The sequence below is a fragment of the Corvus cornix genome, chromosome 7, assembly GCF_000738735.6.
Source record: "Corvus cornix cornix isolate S_Up_H32 chromosome 7, ASM73873v5, whole genome shotgun sequence".
Lineage (NCBI taxonomy): Eukaryota > Metazoa > Chordata > Aves > Passeriformes > Corvidae > Corvus > Corvus cornix.
Window position 1 is genome coordinate 14,066,326 of NC_046337.1, and position 27,107 is coordinate 14,093,432.

Genomic DNA, 27,107 nt, shown 5'->3' on the forward strand with positions numbered 1-27,107 from the left:
CTGCTGAGTGTCAGGTACCCCCACAGAAAACTACAGACTAGGCTGAGTCAGCATGGCAGAAATTGGTGTGTATGAACAAGAGCTCACTTATTTACCCTCCTGTTACAACAACAAATCACGACCCATTTTCATCAGACAGCTGTCCATGCTTTTGCGAATATTAAGACCTGACCATCGGCTCCTGCCTTTTAGGGGCAGACATGACTCAGTAGATTTGTTTCCCGTGTCTCCCTTAATGTCATTCATACAGCTAAATTGCCCTCCTTCATTCCTCCCACCTGAGACAGAAGCTATCAGCCTTCAGAGCTGAGATGGTCAAGGCAACAGCTACTGTCTTCCTTCCAGTAATTATCCAGGAAACGATACTTGGCTGACGCACTCTTCAAGTCAGTAGGTTGGTACAAAAACAATCCCACAAATGGTGACTGCAGTGAGATAACAAGAATGAAACACATAACAGCTCTGGTAATTAAGAGCTATGACTGCCTACACTTCTGATGATTTTCTATCACTGGGAGACCTGGAATCAAGACTGGACAGCTTTTCCAGTCAAGCTGTTGATGAAATAAGAGTCAATACATTGAAGCAGTCTGGCCTACCAAACACAAAATATCAGAACAGATAGTTACAGCAGGGGGCTTTTGACCTTCTGAATTAAGAAACAGTCAGACCAGAAGACTAAAAAGCATAAAACAATCTGGAAATAGCCCCTTTAGAGCTCACATGCTCTGACAACATTAGCTCCAAGTGTTTCCATCTGTTCAGTCTTCCAAGCTGAAGGCAATGTTACTCCCAGTGTGGACATCATTCGCCTGTGCCCGTGTTAATGGCCAGCGTCTCCAAGCTGACTCATCTAGCTCCACAAACCACAGGCCAGCCCTGCTGGAGCCAAAGCTTCCACTCGAGCACAGCTGTCTGATGTGATGCTCCCAGAAGAGGCTGATCACATCACACTGCTGTGTCTACCAGCAAATGCCAAACTGGTTTCCAGTAACTCCTTATACTCTGCTTGTATTTGAAACCTGAATGCTTCCATGTTCCCAGCACAAAGAGGAAAGTTTGGAATGAGATATGAATTCTGCCTGAGAAGCAAGCATCAGCTCTCTCGAGGGCTTTGTGGTTGTGCTTACCTAAAGGGAGATGGTCATTGCTGCCAGCTGTCAGTGAGCTTGCTGCCTCACTAATTTTTGTAGTTATTCCAGTGGCTTCCCGTACCAATTTCTCTGGAACAGTCTAAAGCTGACTTCAGATGAAATCCCAGAAAGGCCAGAGACCACCCCCTTTCAAAGAGGCATTCACCAATTGCAGGTATTAGTAGACTCATAGAATGGTTTGGGTCAGAAGGGAACTTAAAGACGATCTTGTTCCAAATCCCCTGCCACAGTCAGGGACACCTTCCACCAGAGCATGTTGCTCAGGTTTCTCACACACACCTGATGCCTACCACAATACTTGCAGTGTGGGATTTGCTTGGGCTGGCCAGAAAATTTTTCTCAGTGAATGGGGGACAAGAATGGTGGCCTGTTTTACCTGCAGCTTCCATGTTTTCCTTACTGTTTTGGTACGGCAGTTTCGTTCCTTGCCAAGAAGGTCCCTGCCCAAGCACTCAGATCACACTGCCTTGGACCCCTCCAACACAAAATCCAAATCGTAATTACCAAGCAGGCAATGCACTTCAGAGAGACAGCAAACCCCACTCCTGCTGAGCCCAGCTGTGGATATGGTGTTGTTTGGGACTTTTTTCTACAGTCATACCCATAATAAACCAGGACATCTTCCTTTCTCACTTCAGAGCTGACTCCAGCAAGAATTACTGGGACATTTTTTGGCCTGGCACGAGCCAGGGTATGATCACACTGTGAGCACACCTGCTCATTGGTAACAAACAGCATCACATTGCAGAGCATGAAGCTGCCATAGTTTAGTACTTACACATCCTTTGGTGTGTTTTTCCTCCATGATGCTCCATCCCAGGGTGACTGTGAATGCAGATCCATTTCATTGTTGAAGGAAGCTTCCAATTCCTTTTCTTTATTAAGCTGTTTATTTAGTAGTCTCACACAAAGTTATCACAGGGAATTGTGTTTGCACAGGGAAAAAACAAACAAAATATGAGCCAGTTTCCTTTATTGCTGAAATCAACCTTAGCACTAACGACAGGAAGCTTTCTCTTATTTCCAGCCCCAGTACAGTAGAAATAGGATGAACAACAGTTCCTAGGAAATCACTCAAGGTGGCTATTATTTTTATCTTTTAAAAGCCTAATTAACATAATTATTAATTAGGTAAATACAGCGAGTATGACTTCACAAAAACACTCAGGTTATCAGATTCTATTGGCTTACCACAACTGTATTTTCAGTGACCTCATTGCAATGTGAAATCATACCAGTATTTTACTTAACCTGAAAATAAAAACAAAGCTGGAAGTCAAAAAAAAAAAAATAAACCTGCTTTTATGGAGCACATTAACAGTTTTAAATATCAAAGCTTTTTTTCTTTCAACTTATTTAAACCCATTCCAAGGATAATAAATTGACACATCAATTTTATTGTTATGGAGCCTACTTAGCAAAAAAATAGAGACACAGGATCACAGAAATGTTGGTGGGATGGGACCTCTGGAGGTCACCTAGTCCTACCTATCACTGGGCACATAAGCTGTGTCTTTCTTTGGCCCCAAAATGCCTGTTCTGACTCTGGTGCATGCCTACAAAACAGCAAGACAGGGCAAACTCAGTGCTATGTGCTCAGGAGGACGATCAGTGGGGAGGACAGAGCTTAATTCCAGGCAGTGGGATGTGCCTGTGACCTGCCCCCAGTGTATCAACCTCTTCTGTGCCAGACTGTCAAACCTCACTCACTGTCCTGACATGGTTTGTGAGAACTGATAGGAGCAATCCTTCTACACATCAGCAGAGATTCCACAATGCCTGCTGCTAATCGCATTTTTTAGACACCAGGTCTCCCAAAAAATATACAGACATGCTTGAGACATTCTTGTTGATTTGATCCACACATGCCAGAGCAGCTGTGTGTGGGCACACCATGCCTCTCAGATCATTGCAAACTAATTAAGGGTTTTCTTCACCACATGGATAATTATTATTATTCAAAATGCATTGATTCATTAAAGAATTTGGCTTAGACACAATAACTCCCTTGCTCCTGGGTAAGGAGGCTATTGTGTAGCTCAGCCTTGGTTTCTGATCCTTTCCACTAGAGTTTCAGCGTCTGATTATCCTCAGGTTACATCCTTACAAATTCTTACTATTAGAGGAAGCTGTGCTAAAGAAGATGGACCAAAAGTGGGGTTTCCAGAAGGAACGGCAGCAACTATGTCTAATTTTTCAAAAGCTTTCTACATTCAAGGAAATCAGATTTGAACTTCCCTGGGAGTCAAGCTTCCAAAAACCAAGGCCCAAGTTAATAAGCAAGATTAATGCCATCTAGTACTGAAAATTCCAAGGGAACACCATGTGATCTTGTCTAACTCCCTGCATAATGCAAATGAGATAATTCCACCTAGTACTCAGAGTGGCATTAAAGCACATTGCCCAAAAGGCAGCTTGCCCTGATTTGACAACTTCAAAAGAGACCAAATCCATACAAGACTAAAAAATTCCCCTCTCTCATTTCAGAGAAAGATGGGAGATGTGGACCTAATTCTGCTTCATTCTATCCTTCAATTATTTGCTTGTCACTCTTGACTGCAGCTCAGTTTAGCCAAGGGATTTGGCTAATTTCTTCCAGGAGGTGAAAGTCAAGGTCCACACATGGTTTATTTGCAAACACACGTAAAATCAACTCTCTCTAAGTAAGGGATGACGTGGGCAATCCTTTGTGCTTATCTCCTTTTGTCCATCTAAAAGAAGTTAATTTGGCTTCTTTCCCATTTTTACAAACATGTGAGAACTAGAAATTATACTAAAATGAAGAGCTAGACAAGACCTGTATGTTTCTACACCACCACCCACCTCTTGACCACTCTCCCACATGCATCTTGGACCACATTCCCATACCAGCCACATTTACACCTATTTTAACACAGAAGCATCAGAAGTTTTTCATCCAGACACCAGCCTCACCTTACAGGTATCTAACTAGGAGTCCCAACAACTGTCCACATCTTCAGTTCTGAAGAGCAGAGTCATTTATACCAATGAGCTCAAGAACACAACACTCAGTTCCTTTACATTTTGCACATCCTAGCAAAATGCTTAATTCCTGAAGGCACACATCTTTCCTCAATTAAACATGAAAGCTGTTCAAACCCAAAGATGACCCTTAATTACGGCTTTGAATGCGCTTGTTAGAATTACCTCCTTGCTCATCTTCAGAAAGTATAATAAGAAGTAACATGATAATACACAGTGCTGTAGTTTTGGAGTAATTGCCTAGTATGCATGAACTCTGTGAGGCCTTTTCCAATTACATTTGTAGCTTGCTAATGTTTGGGGATTTTCCAGGATAAATTACGTTAATTGTGTTCCTTGGATCTCTTTTCCACAAAAAGCCCAATAAACAGCAAGAAGAGGGAGGGAGAGAATTAAGTGGCAGAGTTAATTAGATTAGGCTTGTGCTGTAGTGAAGCAGGAAGATTCCACTAAATCCTATAATAGGCCCTAATGAGGATTTTATCATGCTTGTTAAACGGGTCATTTAGTTGTGTGACGGGGCCACTGAGTGTAATGTAAAAACTGGTTAATAAAAAAAAGTCTTTTAATTGCACACACAGGCAAAACAGTGTCAAAAGAATCCAGCCAAATGGAATAGCCTCCAACCAAATACAGGAAAAGCTCTGCAGTTCTTGAAGTGGGGAACATGTACTGTGATTAGGCCACTTAATTTTCCTTGACTGGCATAAAAATTAATGCTTCATGAGTGATTTACACTGGGGAACTTTACTAATCCGGATTTATCAAAATAGAAATTACATTTTTCTTCTTTATTTTGTTGTCTTGTTTCATTTTTTTTACAGAACGTACAAAAATGAGTGTAGATCTGATTGCTGTTGAACCATCTTTACCTGTCCCTTTTGTGTTTGTAGAAATATCCAAAACAGAGTCACTGACTATTCTGACTAAGCTCCCACCAGGCATGGGATGAGACAGTCTTTGCATTTTGTTTTCAGGCAGCAGACATCACACAGAAAAATGGTAGTCCAGAAAAATGCACTCCAGAGAGAACTTTTCCTTATCACTTTTATTTTTCATTCTAAGAAAAAGGTCCTGGATGTTCTGCTCAGTACTGGGTACAAGAACCCCTGTGTGCCCTAAATTGCCAAGGGGTGTGAACATCCAATACTCTGGATTGGTTTTCTGTTCGTCCACCACCGAGACCAACTCCAAAAGACTAATCTTAACCATGCAGACACACTTTGAGGATATAACAAGAAGCAAATCTAGACCATCAGCAAAAAGGATGAAGGATACCAAGAATATCATTTGATTCACCTGCTTGTAAAGGTTCACCAGTTCAAAATGAGACATATAATAGGAGTTCTCTGAGCTTGAAGGTCTCCTGTCTGCTGGAAGCCTGTAAATGGTAGTTCACTACGAGCTGCTTTCTTGGGTGGTGTGTGGCCTGGGTGTCTTCAGCGGCAGATTATGTCTCTTCCCCAGCTGTTATTTCAGCCTGAAGCTCACATAAACAATAAGGGAAGATGTGTCCTTTGTCTTGCTCTAGCCTTGGATCACTCTTCCAATGCTCCCAGAGATGTTCTCATGTGTTCATGACTTCCTTCAGCATTCAGCTCAAGCAGCATGACAACCCTCCAGCTCACTGCCAGCCTGTCAGGGCTGCATCTCTGACACTTCCTTTCTTGTACTTGAAAACATCCATTTGTTTTCCCAAGGCCCCCACTGCAGAAAGGGTTTGATTTATATCAATCTCCATGGCGTGTGGCAGGGACCAGGTGGTGACTGAGCAGAAGACCATTGTGACTCCCACCCGTCCAGCAAATGACAGCCATTACCCCAAGCACCCCATGGTGACACAGCAGCTGCTGCACCTCCAGCGCAGCTTGGTGGCACCCCCAGAGGCACCGATACGGAACAGCAGGTCATCCATAAATGCCTCTTCCAGCACCCGGTGCTCTGGTGCCTCAACAACCAAACATCTGCTGGGGAAAATGAAAACAGGAAGTTCAACTCTTCCCTGTTTATTCATTCTATGCTGGTGATTTTTCAACTTCTTTCGGTTTGCAGGGGTCTAAGCACATTCCAATGGCAGCATATGAACCCCTGCAGTGACTCAAGCCTAGTGCTAATCAACTTTGTTTTCTTAGTTCCCATTCCAGGAATGGAATATGCTATATTCTATATAGTTCTATATGCTCTAAGAGACCCAGAGCTAGCTACAGGTAGAATATCACTGTCCTGATCACTTTCTAATAACAACATAACAAGTGAAATAAAAGTAAAAATATCTGTCCAATGAGACGTGACAACACTAGCCCACATACTATTGGCATTGTAACCGTATGTGTGTCTGAGCTTGTTTAAAATCTAAGATTTAACTGTGACAAATACAATCTAGCAGCTACTAGAATTTGCTCAATTTATGATAGCTGCTTTATCTTCCTTCCTTAAGTCCTTCTTACAACAATCCTGTGCCATTGCAGTGCCCCAAAACTATGTAAACATTAAGTAGCTTTCATTGCTTTGCAAGATTTATATCTTCATTGTATTAAGTTCACCTGTATCATTCTATTATCCTTTTTGTATGCTTAGTCGGTAATCACTGAATTCCCTTCTCTGTGTTTCTCCAGCACTTGACACAAAGGAGCCTGATCTATACCTGGATTTCCTCCACACTACAAACATGCAAATGTTAAAATGATGTTATCTTTTATAAGTAGTTGCATTGTAGCATGGTTCCTGGGCCACACTGGGGCAAGGAAGCTCTTACGGATAAGGTGACTCCTGCATAAATAAACTAGCACTGCAGTCTGACTTCCTTGCTTCTTTGTGAGTTTTCAGAGCTATGTTCAGCCAGATTACTATGGGTCAATTCTCCTGCCCATCAAGATACCTGAACAACCACGTCAGTCAATGTGTAAAAGTGATCCCTGTTGCTCATAGCCAGGGTCCGAAGTGCAACCCATCAGTGATGCCGCAAAAGGCTCCAGCTCCTTCCTGCTCACAGTCTATTTCCTCAAAGTCACATTATCAGCAAGCATAGGGGTGCTGAAGAGCTGAGTGAGATAGCAGGTTAAAATCACACTGGTGGTCAAAGCCACAGCAATGCTAGCCAGACAAGTAGGCCAATGTTCTCTGAAAGGAGACTTGAGAGACCCTTACCTTCACCAGGGACTGCTGAAATGGTTAAAGCCAAGCACAGGCTCTGTTGCCATATCAGTAACCGTGTTACATCTGTCATAGTACAAAATACAACTGCTTCTAGTGGCTGGATAGCATTTTGCCCATAATGTTTCATTGCACAACTCAGTCTGCTACTCCTGGCTTGCAGAATTAAGTTCACTTTACTGAATCATTTTGCCAGGGAAAGGCTTCTGGTTTTCTTCATCTAGTCATCAAAATTAGCTGTCTGTGGGTGCACACACATATCTGTGAGAACAGCCCTCAGATATATAGCTGTGACTAATAACACAGAAGATACCAGTAAACACAGCAAATGTGACCTAAGAAGAATATTCAAACAGTGGATGTCAAACTACTTAGAGGACAGAGGAGATCTCATAATGGTGTTCAAATAAGTTAACAGTTGTCACCCAGGGAGAGAAAGCCTCTTGCTTTGACTTTAGAACTAGCTCTGCTTTGAAAAGGAGACGGTTCACCCAACAGCTGCCCAACTCTGTGCTGTTACGTCCCCTTGAATCCATTAGAGACAGAGCAAAACAGTGGGTGTAAACCGCAGCAATGGAGATTTAAATTAGATGTCAGAATTAGGAACTAGGTAGCTCAGGAAAGTGCGAGGACTCTTGCAGAAGTGTTTTATGAACCATGTAGAAAAACATCATCGTGGAACAGCTTCAGGGGTGGAGGGATAGAATTAGATCATCTATTGAGTCTCTGTTATACATCTGATATCCGTGATTTGACACGTTTCCTAACAAAAGCTGGACAAGTAGGATGTACATGAAAGGAATGTATAGCTTCACAGCAGAGGAGACTTCCCTTCCAATCAATGAGGATCCCAGAGGGCAAAGTGCTGAAATAAACTCAAGGCATTTTAATTGGCAACTTTCTTTGTTTAAACAATAAAGAAGTAATATGGGTCACTTCTGTTGTGGAGCAGCACAGACAAGACTTGTATAACAATGAGATGGAAAATGCTGACTTCATGTTCTCTTCTATTATACTGGTGACCTGGACTTCTCCCTTTTCTTCCCTTTTTTTTCTCTCTCCTGCTTTTTTCCTCCTAATGCCAAGCCCTGAAAACATCCCAACTTGCCAAGCTCTCTTCCTACAGACAGCTGAAGCTGCTAATTGTAATCCCATCAGTAAAACACAGACCTGCCCCTCATCTCTCCTGTACCATCCCTGTCTTTCCCTTGCAGTTAATAAAGTGTCTCACACTGCGGAGGGAGCAGTTTGTAGACCCAGCTTTCACCAAGATACTTACAATGCTATGCTCACAGCAAGGAATTAGAGCCAAAGCTCTCTAAAAATCAAAGGAAGAAAGAACTATCCACTGTTTTGTAACCTGGGCAGGCAGTGCAAATACAAAGTGACTGGGGATGGCTGTGTTGCATGGATTGCTTTGGAAGCTGCTGTGTCTCCCCCGAGACAGACTGTTTGCTTAGTCCCTGATGCAGCACAGCAAGTCCATGCTCCAAGATTCATTTCTTTGCTTTTTGTCAAAAGGTCAAGAATACTCTGTGGATACACCATGGCTTTTTCTTGAGAAGCGTAAGAAATCTTCTTCCTGGGGAAGAGCAAAACCCTCTGGCATGGGAGTATTGTTGCATGGGGAGTTGACCTGCCTTTCAGCTCTGTTGCTGAGGCTGGTAACAGAAGCTACACTTGTGGCACCCAGCAAACTGAGTGAGCTCCCTGACATGTCACAACAGCCTGATGCCAGTCATTGTTTCTCCAGAGCTCGAGTTCCTATGATTTGGGGCTGCAAAAGTTATTTCTTCTCCAGGGTGTTGGGTTGGTTTGGATCCTTTCCAATAACAAGTTATACTGAACTAACCTTAAAATTGTGGCCTGAATCAAACTGACTTGGGGCACTGTCTAAAATTCCCCCCAAAAATGGTTGTCAACATGTAAAGGGAAAAATTGTTATCTTGACAATCCAGCTGTGATGGAGGATGTGTCCATGGATGTCTCACAGCAGCATTAGTTTTAGCTACAAGGAACCAGAATTGCCTCCTTTTGACTCTTTTGCCCACTCAGTGTCACACGGAAAGTCACCTAGGAGAGGAAGAGGAGGGATAACTTCTAGCAATGAGTAAACTTCAGATATGCCATGACAGCTCCCTATTTTTATGCACGGTACTGGCTCCCAGGATCCTTGCCTGTCTCTGCTGATCCTGTCTGCCCCTGCAGCTTCTACACAAGTTCAGATTTTGTACAACATTTGGGCCCAGGGCACTGCATGCCCTCAATCAGAATATTTATTTAAATACATAACTGATGAAACTAAAAGAAACCTAATACTGAGGCCCCAGGTGCTCTGGAGATTAATACAGGGCTATATTTATGTTAGCACCTGATTTCTCCAGAGATGGAAAGCTGGATCTCACCCCTATCACAGCTGCCTCTGCTTTCTGTAAGGAGGATTGAAAGGGCCAGCCCTCAAACAGGATTTCTAGGTCCAAACTTGCAAACAAAGCAAAACCAACAAACATACAGTGTTTTGAAAAAATAAATAAATAAAATAGAGGAATATTTTATTGTCATTTGCTTCCTATCAGGAAGGGTTCATTTCTAAGTCTTATCTCCAGCTGTGAAAGCTGAAAAAGTGAAAAATTGAAAAGCTGAAAGCTGAAAAACTGTGAAAGCAGTAGTCCCAAGTTTCACAGTTTAGCTATTTCCTAAGCACCTGTGAAAGGAAGCAAAGTAAAAGGTCATGTGTGCTCTACAGTAACTACACATGCAGAATTTCAAAGCATCTCTTCAGTTTCCATGGGAAATGCTTAGAAGTCAACAAATTTCAACTGTTTGGAAATGCTTTTGCTTTACAAGGCTGTGAGAACATAATCCATCCTTGTGTCCTGACATCCATCTATGTGCCTGTTTCTGGCAAACTCTTTTCAGGTTGAAAGCTTTAAAATCTAACTGGTTGAATGTAACAGAACTTTGTGCTGAAAGTGGTGCCAGCCATGGAAAGAAAGAGGCAGAATCCTTAGATGCAGCCAGGTTGGTGAGGGAAGTATGAATCTTTGCCATGCTTGCGATCACCAGGTGCTAAATGCAGTATAAGGAAAAGTGCTCCCAGCCCAAGAAGAGCTTTTAATTCTCTCACACTTATTTCTGTTGGTGTGAATGAGATGTATATCTCACCTGCCTTAGGCAGACCCTCAGTGCTAAACGTGGGTAACTATTTCCCCACAAACATTTCTGCCATCTTATCTCAGCCAGGGCTCATCTGCTGTCCCAGGTTCAGGGCTGTCCATGTCGCTCAGCTGCCTCTGCTGCTTCACACAGCTCTATTCTCCAGAGGTGAATGACTGTTAATATATCCCATTGCTGCTAAAAATACTAATAAGAACACACACACACATACAGAGAAATCAAGGAATTCATCAAATTAATGGACAGCCCCTGCAGCACTGTAAATTCAAGTATATGAATTTCAACATCTTCAGGGGTTTTAATGCCATTTTTCCCTTCTGGTATCTAAGTGTTATAAAACTTTGGGCAAGTCAGTGAACCAGGGAATAAAACTGAAGTGAAATAAAAGCAAAATGACTCAGGGGTTTAATTGTCCAGGCTGGGCAAAGTGAAAAAAAGTAAATAAGCACTTTGTTATACTTGATGGAAAACAAATTGGAGTGAGTCCAATGCTGCAAACTTTCTTCAGGCAAAATTCTCATCAGTTTCACTGGCAGGGGCAGCTATGAGTTCCCAGAGTGGGACTCAGTGGCTGGAAATCATCAAGAGCTTCCAGAGCCACAGGGCATTTCTGAACATCAAACTGGAAACAGCCAGAAGGTGGGTGATTTTCAGAGCATTTCACCTGTGTAAATCTGGGGTTTTTAAAATATCTCCACCAGGGCAATAAAAAGTATGATGTTGAAGTTGTGCTCCCTCAAATAACATATGGGGTGGTGTGTGATGTGAAGAATACTGAATTTAGCACCCTACAGTGGGTTGGATTATTTTCATAAAGTACTTCCTTCATGAAAGAAAAGAGTCTGCTTTTTTTCTTTTAATTACAGGTGATATTTTTCACAGGAAAACTTTGTTTCAACTTGATGATCTATTTTTTTTAGTCAAGAAGAGTCAAATAAGAGGATTTTAGCTTTGCACTGACATTTCAAAAATGCCAAGAACATCAGCATTTGTTTAGATCAAAGATGTCACTATTCATCAATCTGATAGTTCAGAATTGGGATTTTCCAGAGCAAAAGCATTCAACAAAAATTTGATTTTCATTCACAGCGAAAAAACACCTTTTCACAAACTTCTCCCAATCTCCAGATGAAATGACTGTATCCACTACTGGCTGTGTCTCTGTAGTCCCCAGAATGGCCTGGGAGGGGGGCATGCTCCTGCCACAGCCCCACTCCTGGGCACTTGCACAGTGCAGTAGCACCCGATCCACCACATCTGGGAACAGCACAACACCCTCTCAATGGCTCACCTCTCATCTGAGCTGAAGAGCTCCAGATCTACTGAGATCAAGAAGAGACCCACTTTGAGGAGCCAGGGAAGATGTGCAACATCCCTTGCATTTTATTACTGTAGACAGAACAGACAGCACAGCCCTAGCCATGAGGATGCACAGGTATCTCCAGCCTTGACTGCTCCCTGATGCCACCATGTTGCCACTTCTGATTGCCTGTCCATTCAAGTGGGCACTGCTGCCTGCTACCCATCCACTCAAAGGGAGAGAGTCAGGAGAAGGGTCCCTCCCTCTCTGGCAGTGCTCATCCACCTCTCCAACGTGTGGGTGTGACAGCAGAGCAGAACACTACACAACAGTCCATACTGCTCTGTGGTCAAGGAGGGGGTGCCTGGCATAAAGTTGTCTAAAACCACTGGGAAACTGAAGGAAGAACAAGGAAGCACTTCCCAGTGTTAAACTGGGCAGGCAGAGGACCTGGAAATTCATCTGGTTTTCCCACCCAACAAGGGTTTCTCTCCCTTCTCCAGGTGGCAGCACTAAGGATGAGGTCCATGATTTCCCCCAGGCCCCTTCACGTCGCGAGGCTGAAAGCTCCTCCGGAATTGGCAGCACTGCTAAAATCTAATCAGGTGCTTCTGTGCAACAGACCCAGAAGCAATTGCAATCAAGCCAATTGCTGCATCTGATTACACATGAAAACCCTCGTGCTACTAAGTGTTTTGCAGTGCTTAATAAAATGTGCTGGTCTTGCCTCAAATTGCATCAGGCAGGGCTGGTTTGGGGTTTTTTTAATATTGAGAATTACATGAAAGGAGAGGAAGAGGAAGAATAGGATGGAATTTGAAAGGAGAGGAAGAGGAAGAATAGGATGGAATTTGAAAAAGCAACCAGTGAAAGCAAGGTAAACTAGGCCAAAAATGCACTCATTCCCTCATATGCCTTCATCATAGTGAAATGAGATCTTCAGGATGAACCGCATAGAAATCCCAGCAATCTCTGGAGAGAATATGGCCAGGTGCCCATAGCTCCTTTGCTGGGCTCATAACAGATAGTCACACTTGTTAATCAAAGGCAGTGATCTAATTCCCCAGAGAACAATAGATTTTGGGTTTAACACAGAATGGGTTTGGGGGCACACACACACACAAACACCCCTGAACACAGGCACTGCACAAGCCAAAACAAACAAAACACAAAGTATTTATATTCCTTCTGGCTGAGTTTCCAGTTTTCCCAATTTTCTAGCAATCTGCACAAAGACAGAATGAAAAATCTTAACTCTGAATTTTCTAACCATCTTTCTAACCATTTTCTTACTCTGAATTTGCTAACCCATCATTCAAAAGTCATGGATTTTGCAACTGGTACATCAGCACAGCCCATACTTTATTTCCTAAAGTTACTCTTGATTTAAAGTGAGCCAACTAGAGAACAGAAAGTGCTTGCCTGTGATAACACTGGAGAAATCTTGCCTGCACTATGCTTAGTCTAAGCAGAAACTCACCATTTCACAGACGCTGCAAGTCACACATCTCCTCCTCCAGCCAGTCCCACCATGTCCCCATCTCCCACACATGCTGTGCAGCACCACCATCATCCCAGTCAGTATTTCTCAGACCTATTGTGACCGTCAAAGTGCCATCCCTTGGCTCTCTGGGCACCCATTTCCACATCTGTGCAGCTCAGACTTTCTGCCTGGCCCAAGCACCTCCAGAAGTACATGGTTTCTCCTGAGCTCAAAGGAATGTGTCTGCCAGACACACAGAGCCTCAGCCATTTCCAGAAAGCCCCAGAGTGAGGGAAGCCCCAAAGAGCCTGTTTGAGCATATGAGAGAAACAAAGAGTGATGGAGAAGAGGGATTAATGAGCACAATGACAACCACATGCATTTTCTTTTATAACATAAATTGTCCCACTGTCAAATAACATCTAGTCATGGCAGAGGAATTTCTATTGCTGCAATAATGAGTGAAAGCTTGAAGCTGCCACAAATCCTAGAGTGAGAGGCCACTCATCCCTGCTGCAGTAATTTTCAGCTGTGAAATCCAAAATTCTATAAAGAAGAGATACTCCCCCCCACCGCTTTGACAAAGGCAAAAAGGAAACAAGGAATTGGAGCAGGAGAAGAAAGCACCAGGTCAACAGCGATTCCCACACACACCCAAACTCTGCCAATTAGGGCAGAGACTTGGCTCTGCTTCCTGGATTTCAGCAAGGGGGCCATTGGAGCTGATGAATTAATAACCTCTGAAAGTCGAACCTGTTTCTCGCGATTGCTGGTCAGGGTTTGGCAGAAGTGTTGCAGAAATCTGTCTTGAAAGGGAACTGCAGCTGCAAGCTGGGACTTACAGACACCAGTGCACATCTTCTTCCCTTGAGGAAAGACTGGGCTCAGCAGCCAAATTCCAGGGCAGAAAGTTGTTTCCTAGCACAATTAGAGAAATTGAAGTCATAAAATGTTTCATGATACAATAAAGAATACTGACAACAGGGAATCATTAAAAGCATTATAATTTTAACATAAGGCCAAGACAACCAATAGTTAGAAGCACTACCTTCCTCCTAAAATGACTTCCTTAGTGTGAGGAAATTTGAATGCTCTTGCTCTTCCATGCAGTTCCATAGGTCCACCATATCCAACTCATCCCTTTGGGCTCCTTGTAAAGGCCCCTGCGCCCTCCTTCAAAGTTCACCAAGCTAATGAAGGGCGCTTCAGTGGTTTTGGAGTTGCTGGTGGAGTCTGTTCTGAACCCCAAAGCAAGACACCAGGAGGGTTAATGCATCCTGAGTGCTGGAAAAAGCACTGCTTAAAACATTCAGCAGACGGATGAGGCTGTGCTCAGAGACTCACATCAGGAATTAAGCCTGCAGTGCTCATTAATAATAATGGGAACTAAATGCTGTATTGCATGTGTTGTGATGGGAACAGACTCCTTCTGGTACAGCATGGGGCTGTCCTAAACAGATGATTTAATTAGTATGTTACAAGTATTGATTCTGGGAATAAATATGAATCCAACAAATATTGCTAATGAGCTTCTCAGCCCAGCAGTATGTCCTCCACACAAACCAGAAGCAGTTGCTAATTTAATAAATGCTATACCCCAATACTGACAGGAAATGTTAAAACCACTGTTAATGGCAAGACCAAAAATAATCTCTGCCTCCCTCAAATCTCTGTTTAAAGTTAACATGTACAACTGGCCTTTCCATATTCTCATTTTACTATATAGGTTTCTCTTTTAAAAGATGCTATTTTTTTAGCATGCAGTATGTCCATCTGAGGACTGGGAACAGGCTTTCTGAGAGGGGTCCAGGAGGTAGATCTCTGCTAATCCTAGGACTAAAACTAAATATCTACACAATATTCTTTTTGCTCTGGTCTTTCCCCTGAATAGAGGTGCTGTGAGCCTTCACAGTCACTGCTGCCAGATATGAGGACCAGTTCAGACCCTGCATTAAAATAATGTGTTCAGAGAAGTCCTTCTGCACCTCCTCCAGTTCATGCTTGCAACTTCCTTTCTTTCTGTGCTTCTTCTCATTCTGCTTCTCATTTAAATTCTTTGGGGGGCTAAACTCTTCTGGCTGCTCACTTCTGCTGGTGCAGCAATAGAGGGATCAGCAGGATTTTATCCATCTTTCTCCAAAATCTGGTAATGAATCTAAGTGCCCAATAGGGCTCCCAGTTGGTCCACAGCATGTGAGCAGTAGCAGGTCCAACTGCAAGTCATCCCCTGCTATCCATCCACAAGCCAGACCTGTCCCAGGTAACCCTACATCTCTTGATTCAGATTTCTTTCTTCTGCTGACTCATTGCACCAGCAGATTTTTGCATCCATCATGCCTCAGCTGTTTGAGTAGCTCCAAATTGGGAAGAAGGAAAGGCTTCTTGCTGCAGCAATGAAGTAACCCTGTGCAGTAAATAGAAGAGGCTTTGCAAGCATTCTGTCCAATGAATTTGACCTTCACTTAATAGTTACTTGTAAGTATATATATGAAAATAAACTTTCACCTGAATTATCTGCATTTTTGAAAAAGAGAGATTCCCAAGCTTGTATATATGGTCATTAACTGATGCCTTCCCATCTGCTCTTTGCAGGAAATATGCAGGTTTGTTGATAGTATTAGCTGTGGTCAAGGGACAAATCTCTGAGTGTTGGGTATTAGTTCAGCTTTTCTCTGTTCTGGCAAGTTTGACTTATCATTAAACATCCCAGAAATGCCAGCTCTAAAAATCATTTCTACTTTGATGTTCTTTTCCACCCTGAGAAATTGCTGTTCTCTTTTGGGGATTTGATTTTTATTAGAAACTTTTTTAAAGGCCAAAAAGCTAGAAATGCATCAACAAAATCAAATGACTCCATCTCCAACTGAAGAAGAGAGCCAAACCCTTCTACATTTCAGCCATTTTTTTGATGCACATTTTCCAACCCATATCATTCTCTCCCTTCTTTATTACACAAATGTATGAAAGGAAAATAGATTTTTTTCTAGTCAAAGTTATTATCCATTATGTTATATGAGAACTTAAGAACTGTCAGTCTGGTTTTTAAAAAGTGTCCAGTATCCTTCCACAGCACAGGAGGTCAAGCGAGCTTACACAAAACTTTCCCCCAGATACTCCTTTCCTCCATGAGTCATTAGCAGTCATTAGCATTTTCTTTGCGTTCATTAACATTTCCACATTATAACTAATTACATGTAGTTCATGAAGCTCAAATTCAGTGTTAGTTTATGATAACTAGTTGGTGCTAATCTAAACTGGTGTTGAAAGAACCAAGTGCTCTCTTCCCTGTTCCCATTTAACTAAATGTCAATCCATATACACTTATACAGAGATCCTGAGCAGATAACATTTCTCACCATTTCCAATCTCCCCAGAGAAGTGTTTTCACTGCAAATGGTCCCAGCCTTGTGTAACACTGAGTTGTTCTTGTCCAGTCATGTCTCCAGAGTGAGCTGCTCAGTTATCAGCTGTGTGCATCTGTAGGCCAGAACCACTCTCATGAATAAATAAGAAGGCATGATCAGTTATCAGGAGCATCAACATGCTGGAGAAGAAAGCTCACCAGGGGAGGAAAAAGAAGCTTTTATTACTTTTAGATGCCCTTTTGATCTTATTACAATGGTAACTGTGGGACTAGAATGTGAAGGGAGGTAAAGGAGGGCTAGCAATGGTGGATTTTACTAAAAAAAAAAACTAAAACAAAACAACAAAACCAAACCAAACAAACAACAACAAAAACAAAAAGTATATATCTATATAAATTGTCAAGTTCCTGTTCCCCTGTATGGCCTTTAAGCCCTGCTCACACAGTGCACGGGCAGTGTAGCAGCACCAGTTCCAGGAGGGGCTGTTAGCACAGAAACATCCACCCAGCTTTGTTTGTTGAGGACTTGGAGCACCACCAAGCCTGGGTTTGGGTCCCAGGACTGCAGCCAATTTGCCTCCTTACAGCCAGTCCATTACACGGGTGCTTCTGTCCTTCCTGCCTAAACAGTGACTGATTCCACTGCACTCAGCTGACTCCAGAGAGAGAACCTGCTAAATAAGAAGCAGAAAAGGATGCAGAGCCTGGCCTTGCATGTATTTGTTTTTGCTACCCATAGGCTGGAACAAGCCTTTAAATTTTCCTTTTGATTCAGGTATTCCAATGCAAGGACTTCAGGCTCGATTTTTCTCTGCAAGCCTTTCCTATAGACCTAAATAAAGAATTGAACTATACAACAATTATGGCATGGAGACTCTGCAGAGACCAATCTTGGATCATTGCTAAGAGTACTTAATGATCCTTGAATTCATGAGGAGGAGAGAGGACCTCACTTCTCCTAAGAGTCCATTTTTGCCATGTAGGATCAGGTCCAGAGAAAAAGATGGCAATTTTCTTTCAGGGATGTCTCTGCAGGTTTGATTCTGCAGAGAAAACACTGAGATGAAAGGTAATTATATTAGCTGTTTGGTTGGCTTTGTCTTTGGCTGGATTTTCTGATGTCTAATGGATTGTGAGCTCTGAGGCTTTTTCCCAAGTCTGGACAGTAATAGCAGTGTACTCTTATGTGGACTCTACTGTCTAGAAAAAGCTGTGATCATGCACTGACAACACAGAAAAATTCTCCTTAACCTCTTTCAAGTCTCTTTTTGCAAAATATGTAGAAACTGGCTATATTTGAGATTTTACCCTGTGCCAAATTTGGTGACAATTCAACCCTCTAAAAAAATGCATGCAGGTAGAAGATGAACACATATGCCTAAGTAATCACAGGAAGCATGGTCATGCAAGCCAAGGACAGCAAGATAGTGGATTAGCTGATCCAAGATTTTCCTTCAATGCTGATCAATGCCAGCTATTTTAGGAAACATGTTAGAACATGGCAAGCATTCAATGATACGTCAAGTATTTTTCCAGCCTCCAGGAAATCCTGTTAAAGGTCTTCCCAAACCAAAGCTGAAAATCCATCAAAGGATTTTTTTTTTCCAATGAATTTGTCCACTTATGTTTTACATGCATGTGAACTTCTAACATCTACAGTAACTGCAGCAAGGAACTCCACAGCCTAAGGATACGTTTTGTGAAGATGACTTCCTTTTGTTTTCTCTAAGACTGCATCATGACACTTTCATGCCCCCATACTGAAAAAGGCATGGTGCTGTATTTCATTAGATTTAGGGGGAAAAAAATCAAAAAAATCACCACAGTCTGTACAAGAAAGTATCTGGCCTGCAGGCTACTCCAGAGACCAACATCAGAATCTCACTAGGCATGTTAGATGTTCAAACACACACAAATCTGAAGGTTACTAATACTTGGTTTACCCATCCCTTGTGTCAAGACTTCTGAAAAAAAACCTGAAACCCAGAAAATGGGAATAAAAGTTCTCAGTCCAAACTCTCTTTCTACAAGCCATCCATCACACTGTGAAACATCAAAGATATTTGATTCTGGCTTTTGAGACTTTTGTAAGCTCTTTTCCTACATAAGTAGCTGGGCCATCTTCTCTATGTACAACATATTTAATATCATCCAGTGACTACTGGAATCAATAAAAGTCCTTCAGTTCAGCTCAAAATAGTTAATCAGGCTCCAAAAGCTGATCTTTCTTAATCTGCTTTGGAAACCTAAAAATCAAGGCTTATTTTCTCTTTTGAGGCCTCTCAACATCTTGAAAAACTACTCGATCAGACCCTCAGATTACATTATTTATTAATCTGCTCTGCAAACCTAAAATAGAGAAAAAAAAGATTATCAATGTCTCAAAGAATGATGAAGGCGATTTTCACTGATTCTCTATGTAGGACAACTTAGGTCTGCTAATACTGAATATAGGTCAATAAATCATTCTAGTAAGAGTGACCTAATTAACACTCACACACTGATTTGAATGCATGACGCTTGTTATCTTCACTCAAGATTCACTCTCACAGAAGAGAAAAAAAATTAAAACTAAAAATTTTAAATTTAATTAAATTAATTAAATTAAAACAAATTAAAACTAAAAAAATCTGTGGAAGCAAAGTTTCTGGACAAGATGAAAGACAAATATTGCTTCTAGTTCCCAGTCTTAGATTCCTCCTGAACAAGAGGAGACAATAGGAAACACTTTCAGTTAGTCTGGTGCAGCACCCCAGATGATGACTCTGTAAAAGCACCCATTGCCTGTTGGAAAGGATCCCCAGAGCTCAAAGGGTATAAAAGCACAGAGTCTGGTGCAGCACCCAATTAGTACCTCTGCAGTGACCTATCCCCATGGAATACACAAACCCAGGCCTGCAGGCAGTCCTGCAGCCCTCAGGGACTTTGTCTGGAGGAATCAAAACCATTGGTCTGCCTCCTCAGGGAGGATGAAGGCCAAAGAAATTTGTATGATCACCCATGTACCTAAACGCAAAAATCTTTCCCAAAATTATTGTAACAGCCCAAGACTAAACCTATATACTTTCCTTTTACAATCCCTTCCTTCCCAACTCCAATCATTTGGAATATGAATTTTCTCATTGCTTTTGTACTAAAAGTTGAACAGCGAACAAGGGAATATAAAATGGCAGATGAACAGAGTAGTATTGTTTCTGAGTATCACATGTGAATTGAGGAAGATTTAAACCAGAAAGGTACCAAAGCCTGCTCTTTGACAGACAAGGTGGATTCTCTCTGTGATACAAATGCCCACCATTGCATCCCCAACTATGCATCAGACACAAGTGAAGATAAACCAAACACAGACATTCAGCTTTTGGAAAGAATGAAATACTTCTGAATGAACTAAATATAAGGTAGTTTAGACACAGTTAATCTGGAAATTAGAAATTATTTCTAGTAGATGGAGGGGACAATTTCTAGAAAAAGACAAATAGAGATTACTGGTTTTGAAGCTGAATTTTGATGTATGACAGGGACTATATAGTGTAAAAACTTAGTTTCTGCAATGGAACAGAACTCTTCAGTGATCTGTAGTCCTGCCTTTATAATGTGAAGTTGTGTATAAACTCATGTACTCTTATTCAGTCTTTGGGAAAGGTGTATGAAACTGGAAAATTGAATCCATTTATCTCATTAACAGAAAAAAAACCCGAAGTGAAATCCTGTTCCATACAGCTCACTTGACTTAATTAACTAAAGTCTGAATCAGAGCTTGTTTGCAAACACTGTCATTCTAAATCAGGAGCCAGAACCAGCAATTGTTCCTTTTCCATTAGAGTAATTGAGGAGGGTGCCATTTGATTAGCCCATGGCTTTATTGATTAATTTATCATTTCTTTGTTTGGTATAGATTTTGATTGATTTTCTGTGCTCTTTGCAAATGAGTAGGTTGTCATGAATACAAAAGCACTACACACACAACCACCACCACAGACCACCCGTCTGTTGTTTTCCTGGTGTTCTCTTCACTGAAACTGCCTCCTTTTGCTGCCCACCAGTTCTCACCCACAGCAGCTGCTGCCTGAGCTGATGACTGCAACTGGGCTACAGCTTCCAGAAAAGTATGGTGTCCTTACCAGAGACACAAAAGGACAGAAGAGCAGGTAGTCACAGGGCCCCTTTAGCATGAAATTAAGGTCTATTCAGACACAAGTCTCATTGTAGCATAACACCAGATTGTGGCAGACCCATGACATTTGTAGAAATTGCTGCTGATCCACAACAGTTAATATTTTAGGAAGGAAACAGAGATATGATGGTATTATAGGGCAAGACCATACCCAGGTGGTTGCACTTGTCCTGTTTGATTTTGGAATGGTACAAACTCACACTAGTTTTCCAAAGGGAGCCTTGAGTCATGAGTGGATTACCTGAGACTGTGTTACTGCCCCTCCGTGCATTACTGTCTTTCTTCCCATCACCATCCATGGTCATGGAGCCATTTGTAAGCTTCTTCCACAGGCACAGCTAAATGTGTCAATAACCAACCAGCAGGATTGCTTGGAATTGTACTGAGCTCGGAACTCACAGCCCTGTGCTGCACATCAGCTGGGCAGTGACTACTTGTTGAGCCATGGTAGGTCTGGCACTGCTTTCTCCTGCACCTGATCTTCTTGTCTTGAGACCAAGCTCACCTTGTTCATGCACTGCCACTTTCTTACAAAGCCAGGGGGAAAAAGCAGACATGTCTTTCCAGAAAACCGGTATCAGAAAGCTCAGCATCATCTGTGAATGCCAGTAATTTGTAACATAAAAGGGAAATCAAGTGAAAAGGGAAATGCTCCAGACTGTCAGTTCACCACAGAGTTTGGGTTTGTTTGTTTTCTAGTAAGACAGTGATGAATTACAGCTTAGACTAACGAAGGCCACATGGTCTTTGGGACCTGAAACCAGCACCTCTGAAAGCTTACAGTGTTCAGTGAATGGAATAGCTCCAAATTTGAAGCCATATAAAAACACTATCCAAACATCCATGTTCTGTATCCTGCTTGGGGACTGAGATTTGTAGGCAAAGCTGTTCACTTCTCCACTTTGCTTTTTTAGATCTCTGGCAAATTTTTTCATATCTTTGTGCCTTTTTCACATAAAATAGATTATCTTATTACCTTACTCTAGCTGGGACTTGTGAGGAAGAAGCATCCAATATGCTCAAGGACTGGGCTTGAATGAGGAAAAGAATGAGGAGAGAGTAAAACAAAATAGTAACAATCATACTGCCTGACATTATGCAGAACTTAATCAACACTTGTTACTTTGGTTAGGTTTGATTCTGCCAAGAAAGTCCCAGCCCCAAACTGATCAGAGCCATCTAAATGGCCTTTATCTTAAAAATAAATAATATTTTTAAAATAATAGTCAGATAAAACAAAAAGATTGCAAGCAGCTTGTTGGTCTTTTTATATTCACAGATTTCTTAGACTAGCAGAGAAGCTGTTGTTATTAAAGAAATCTAATACTAAAGAAAAACCCGAAGAACCACTTCTCATACATGCCCTTTTAGAACTTAGACTAAGTAGTTCCCATAAAACTCTAGTTCATTAGTTCATTATATTTTTAGATATATATGAAGGTTCTTCATGTGGATACAATATTGCTGCTAGCAGGAATTTCTCTTGCTTCTTTCCAGTCCCATGAGATACTTTTCTCTCTCACGGAAGATATTAGTAGAGTTCTATAAGCTATGAACACCTGTGACCTTGCAAAGCTTTGTTTATGGTACAGTAGAAAAATATTTTGACAATGGATGTTTTAGGATTTTAGCCAATCACCCCAGGGGGTGGCTGATCCTTTGACCAAGTAGACTATGAGGAAAGAAGTCTATAAAAGAATTTGCAAAATAATTAAATAAATCAATCTTGCTGCACAATTCCTGCCTGTTGGATCTCTCTTCTCCTCCTCCCTACCACTGGGACACTGTGATATCTTCATGCACTCATTAAAAATTAATCTACATTAACAACATATAAATTTTAGTATCATTAAGGTCACAATGTTTTTTAAAATGTTTTCCCAAACTTTTTATAGCTACTTGATCTACTCATACCTTACAAAAAACTTGATTGTCTAAACAACTAGGCCCCAACTATCTCAACAAGATCTTCTCATCCTACTGCCATCCTCTAAACATATTCCATTTGAACAAATGAGCACAAAATGTAAGCCTAAAGCCTTGGACATGAAAGATATAATCTGCATTTTGGTGGAAAAGCACTTGGCTAAAAGTAGCTGATTCCTATTTCTGTATTGCCAAACAACAAAACTTGTAGAAACTTTAGAAGTTGAGATTCCTCCTCTTTACTGTTATCAAACCATGTTACCCCAAAATCATAGCCAGCAGTATCAGATGGACACACAAACAGAAATTAGAGGACATGTTAGATTTGAATATAGAATACATGAGCTATTGAAAGGAATTTGATCTTATTAAAAAGTTCAGCAGCTAAAAGACCTAGGTTTAGCTTGTGACTCTTCCTCCTGTGTCTTTAGGAAGTCAATTAATCATTTGGTGCATCCATTCATCATCAGCAAAAGCAGGTATTGCACTCTCACATCCTGGAAGATGTCTCTAAGATAAATACCTTAATGCTGTGTTCAGGCTCTGCATGGACCCATTGTCTGAGTACTTTGTGTTTAGTTTTCTGAACCAGCAAGTGTTGTTTAATTACTGTTCTGTCCACAACACTGCAAGAAATCAAATCCCAACTGACAATAGCTACTCTTTTGTTATCTCCTGCTGCATTATTGGAAAAATTAGAGGGGCTGTGCTAACAAAAAAGGAAACTGACTGTTGACAAGAAACAAACTTAAACTACAAAGACCAATTAGGGAACAAGAACACACACACACACCAAAAAAAAAAAAAAAAAAAAAAACACCAACAACAACAAAAACGCAGGGAGGGGGGGAAAACTGCAGAAATAACCACTGTGCTTTTAACTACGTGGCAGAAGCAATGTTCGTTAGAGCAGTACCACTAAGAATTGAAAATGGGAATTTTTTTTTTGTATATATGTGCCTTTGTCAAAGTACTTACATATATGTATTCATGTATTTATTCACATTTGTACATTAGTATCTCTTCTACTGACAGTCATGAGTTCTTTAACTGTCTCTAAAACACAGTTCACTGAAGCAGGATGTATTATAAGATAGTCTCTTACTAGTAATGGTTTGAAAATATAGAACAACAGACAGCTTGAAGTGGACCCAATTCATCTGTGATGAAAAGCAGAACAAAGACAGTATTTCCAGGCTATAGAGAGAGAAGGCATAAATGTGGTGTAGATCAAGTGTCTGAACCTTTTTCCATTTACCCCCATAAAAGTTCCATATAAAATTGAAAGGGTTACACTGAATTTTTAACAGCATGGCACAGCCCTGTTCTCTTGTTACTTCACTCAAACCTAATAGTAAGCAAACCACAGAGATACAGAGAGGCACAACTCAGGGTTTCATCCCTGATTAAAAGACTTTGGAGTGTGATAAAAAGCACAAAAGCTACTGGGAAGTTGGGTATCCAGATACCATCTTTTAACATTTGTTGCTTTATGGGTTGCTGATGTACCCAGGATGATTCTTAGAAGCCAGGTAAGTAACCCTCCTAGTCCTTTTCCATAAAAGGCTACACAGAAATGAATGTAAGGTACTGGAGAAACAGAGAAAGTGGGATACTCTCCTTTTCACCTCATGAAATAAACTATAATGATAACAATCCTGAAACATCGATCTCTGCTACCTTGCATTATAGAAACCTCATCAAAAACTAATTAAGAGCCAAATACCATGCTACCAAGATATATTTCTAAAAGCTTTTCATGCCCCTCTTGAGATAATTCTGTGATCTTATGAAAATACAGCACTCATCATTACTCCCAGACACACAAGGACCTAAGCAGCCCTTTTTGCCTGACTACTAAAATAGCACTTTGCTTCCAGGTGTAGATCTGATGCACAACAGAAAAAGTCAGAAGGTCAACAAACACAATTAGATTCAAAGCACAGACAAGCAGATCTTCACTTCAGGCCACATCTCCAAACAGCAGCCACTTGGCAGAGAGAAGCTCAGCAGGTTAGCCTTGTCCTCTCTGCCCACTTGCCAGAACAAATGGTGCTATTTCAGTCTGCCACGGCTGCAGGCAAACGATTAACTCTCAGGCTGATGAATTGAGAGCAGGACTAAATGGAGCAACCCAATTTTTCCATGGGGTTCTCTAATCACAATTCACCACCTAGTAGGAAAAAGTGTAATCTTAGCTTTTTGCAGCCTTTCTGCTGGGTAACATGATTATACTGTAAAGCCATAATACAGAATAATGCTGTATACCTTTATGGAGCCTGAGATGGCTGCAGCATTTTAGCAGCACTGTAACACAAAACCCAACCCACATTACACACAGAATATATTTAGCCCATAGAAGCAACATAGAATTTGAGAAGATAAGACTAAACTGATCAATAAAGAGTCTCCCTGCAATGAAGCAACATAGGAAAGATGAACTCGGGATGTGACAGAATCCAAAAGAAGTGCGGGAGAGGAATCCTAAAATTAAAGAGAAATAAGGAGGAGTCATCATCTGTGAGGTGAAGAAAACTGTATAGGTGGGCTTAAGGTTTACCAGGACATGGGCAAGGTGAGAAAGGATTTCCAACAGACTGAAGCTAGAGAAGAGAAGTTGTGGGGATGAGAGGAGGAGAAGGCAGGTATTCAAAGAACAGGGACAAGAAGGGTTGAAGTGGAGAGTCAGTAGAGAAAGCCTGAGAAAGCCAATACGGGGCAAGAGAAGAAGAAGGATTGAGAAACTTGAAAAGAGACAGGAGAAGTAATTTCCAGTAGAAAGACAGAGAAGAGCTGAAAGAAACAAAGAAATGGGTGCAAAGAAAAAGAAATTCATTCAAGCCCAGGAGATGTGATCCTTTGGGAAAGCCAAGGGAGCACACTGAGGCATTCACACCTTAGTTCATTTTGGTTCTGGCTTTTGACAGGAGCTTGTGGTTTTGCTTCTTCCATAACCCTAGAGAAAAAGTCAAAACAGGTATTAAGATGTTAGACATTTTCCCAGATTACTTTCTCTGGGACAGAGCTGGGACAGGAGCACTGCTCCTAGGGAGGAGCCTCTGACTGTCTGAGTCCTCTGACTCATAGGTACCTTCTCCTTTCAAGAAGTCCAAACCCCACAGCCCTGGCAGCTCCCTAAGACAGGGGATGCATAGCACTGGGTAAACCCACGACTCCTCAGATCTGCCTGATTTGCCTTCTCTGTGATCATATCACTTTGCCTGGCTCAGAGCAGCTGGCAGGAACAGGCCTGGTGCATGTGTTCACATTGCTCACCTTTCACCTCACCCCAAACGAAGCTCCTCACACACATCCATTAACACCTCCCAGCCTGGAGAGAGGGCAGAGATTCTTCTGTCTTGCTCTTTGGCTGTTAATAGCAAACAGCACTGGATGGGAAGCCTGCAGACTCCCTGGTGTTCAAAGGAAAGAGTTCTCTCTGGCCTGTCTGACCACCTTTCTGCAGGTTGGTTTTCAGTCGACTTTCTGGCTGCCCTGCTGCACAGTGCTCACAGAATGGTTAAGCCTGTTCTTACACATGGGTCTTTCATCTCTATCTAGGAAAGCTGGAAATGAAAGACTGGGCCACAGCATTCAGCTAAGGTTTCTAAAGCAATTGGCTTCCCGTTCCCCATGGATAGCCTGAGATTACACCTAGAAATAGTAATTGCCACAAGCTTGTTGTGATCAAGCAAAGGCACTACTGATACACATTCTCCAGTCTCTGTAGTATGTGCAGATTGTGTCTAGAGGCAAGCTGCTACCAAATTTAAACTAAGGCCCCCAGACCACACAGCTAAAAGTCTTGTGGTCTTATCATTTATATTTCATACAGAAGCTCCTGAGGGAACAGAGCTGGTTTAATCCCTTCCACCAGCAGCACTCCCTAAAGCATGAACGACTTCCTTGGAAGTACCTCTCACCCTCTCACTTCTAAGGGACACCAGACAGACAGGCTGATGTAGATGTTTGCAGATTGGGTGGCTAAATGAGCTCCAGCGACTGCAAAATGAAGAAAGAAAACAAACAGAACACCAGCAACAAAACCAAACAAAAACCACAAACAAACAGAGAAAAAAACCACACAAAAATCTTTAGAATTAACCTCTTAGGAACATTATATTGCTGATTCCACTGGTCTTTACTGCAAGACTCTATCACAAGCCATTTTAAAAAGAGGGGGTGGGAGTAAGAGGATTATTTTTTGCTTTAATTGCCCTACCAGGTGATCAGCTCTTTGAGGTGATGTAGAGTAAATGTCAAGGTAAGGGAGTGTATACACACAGAAGGGAATCTTCCACCTTGAGAACTAATCAAACCTCTGCAGAAGTTCAGAAACTTTCAAAAAGCCTTTTCCAATTTTTTGATCACTC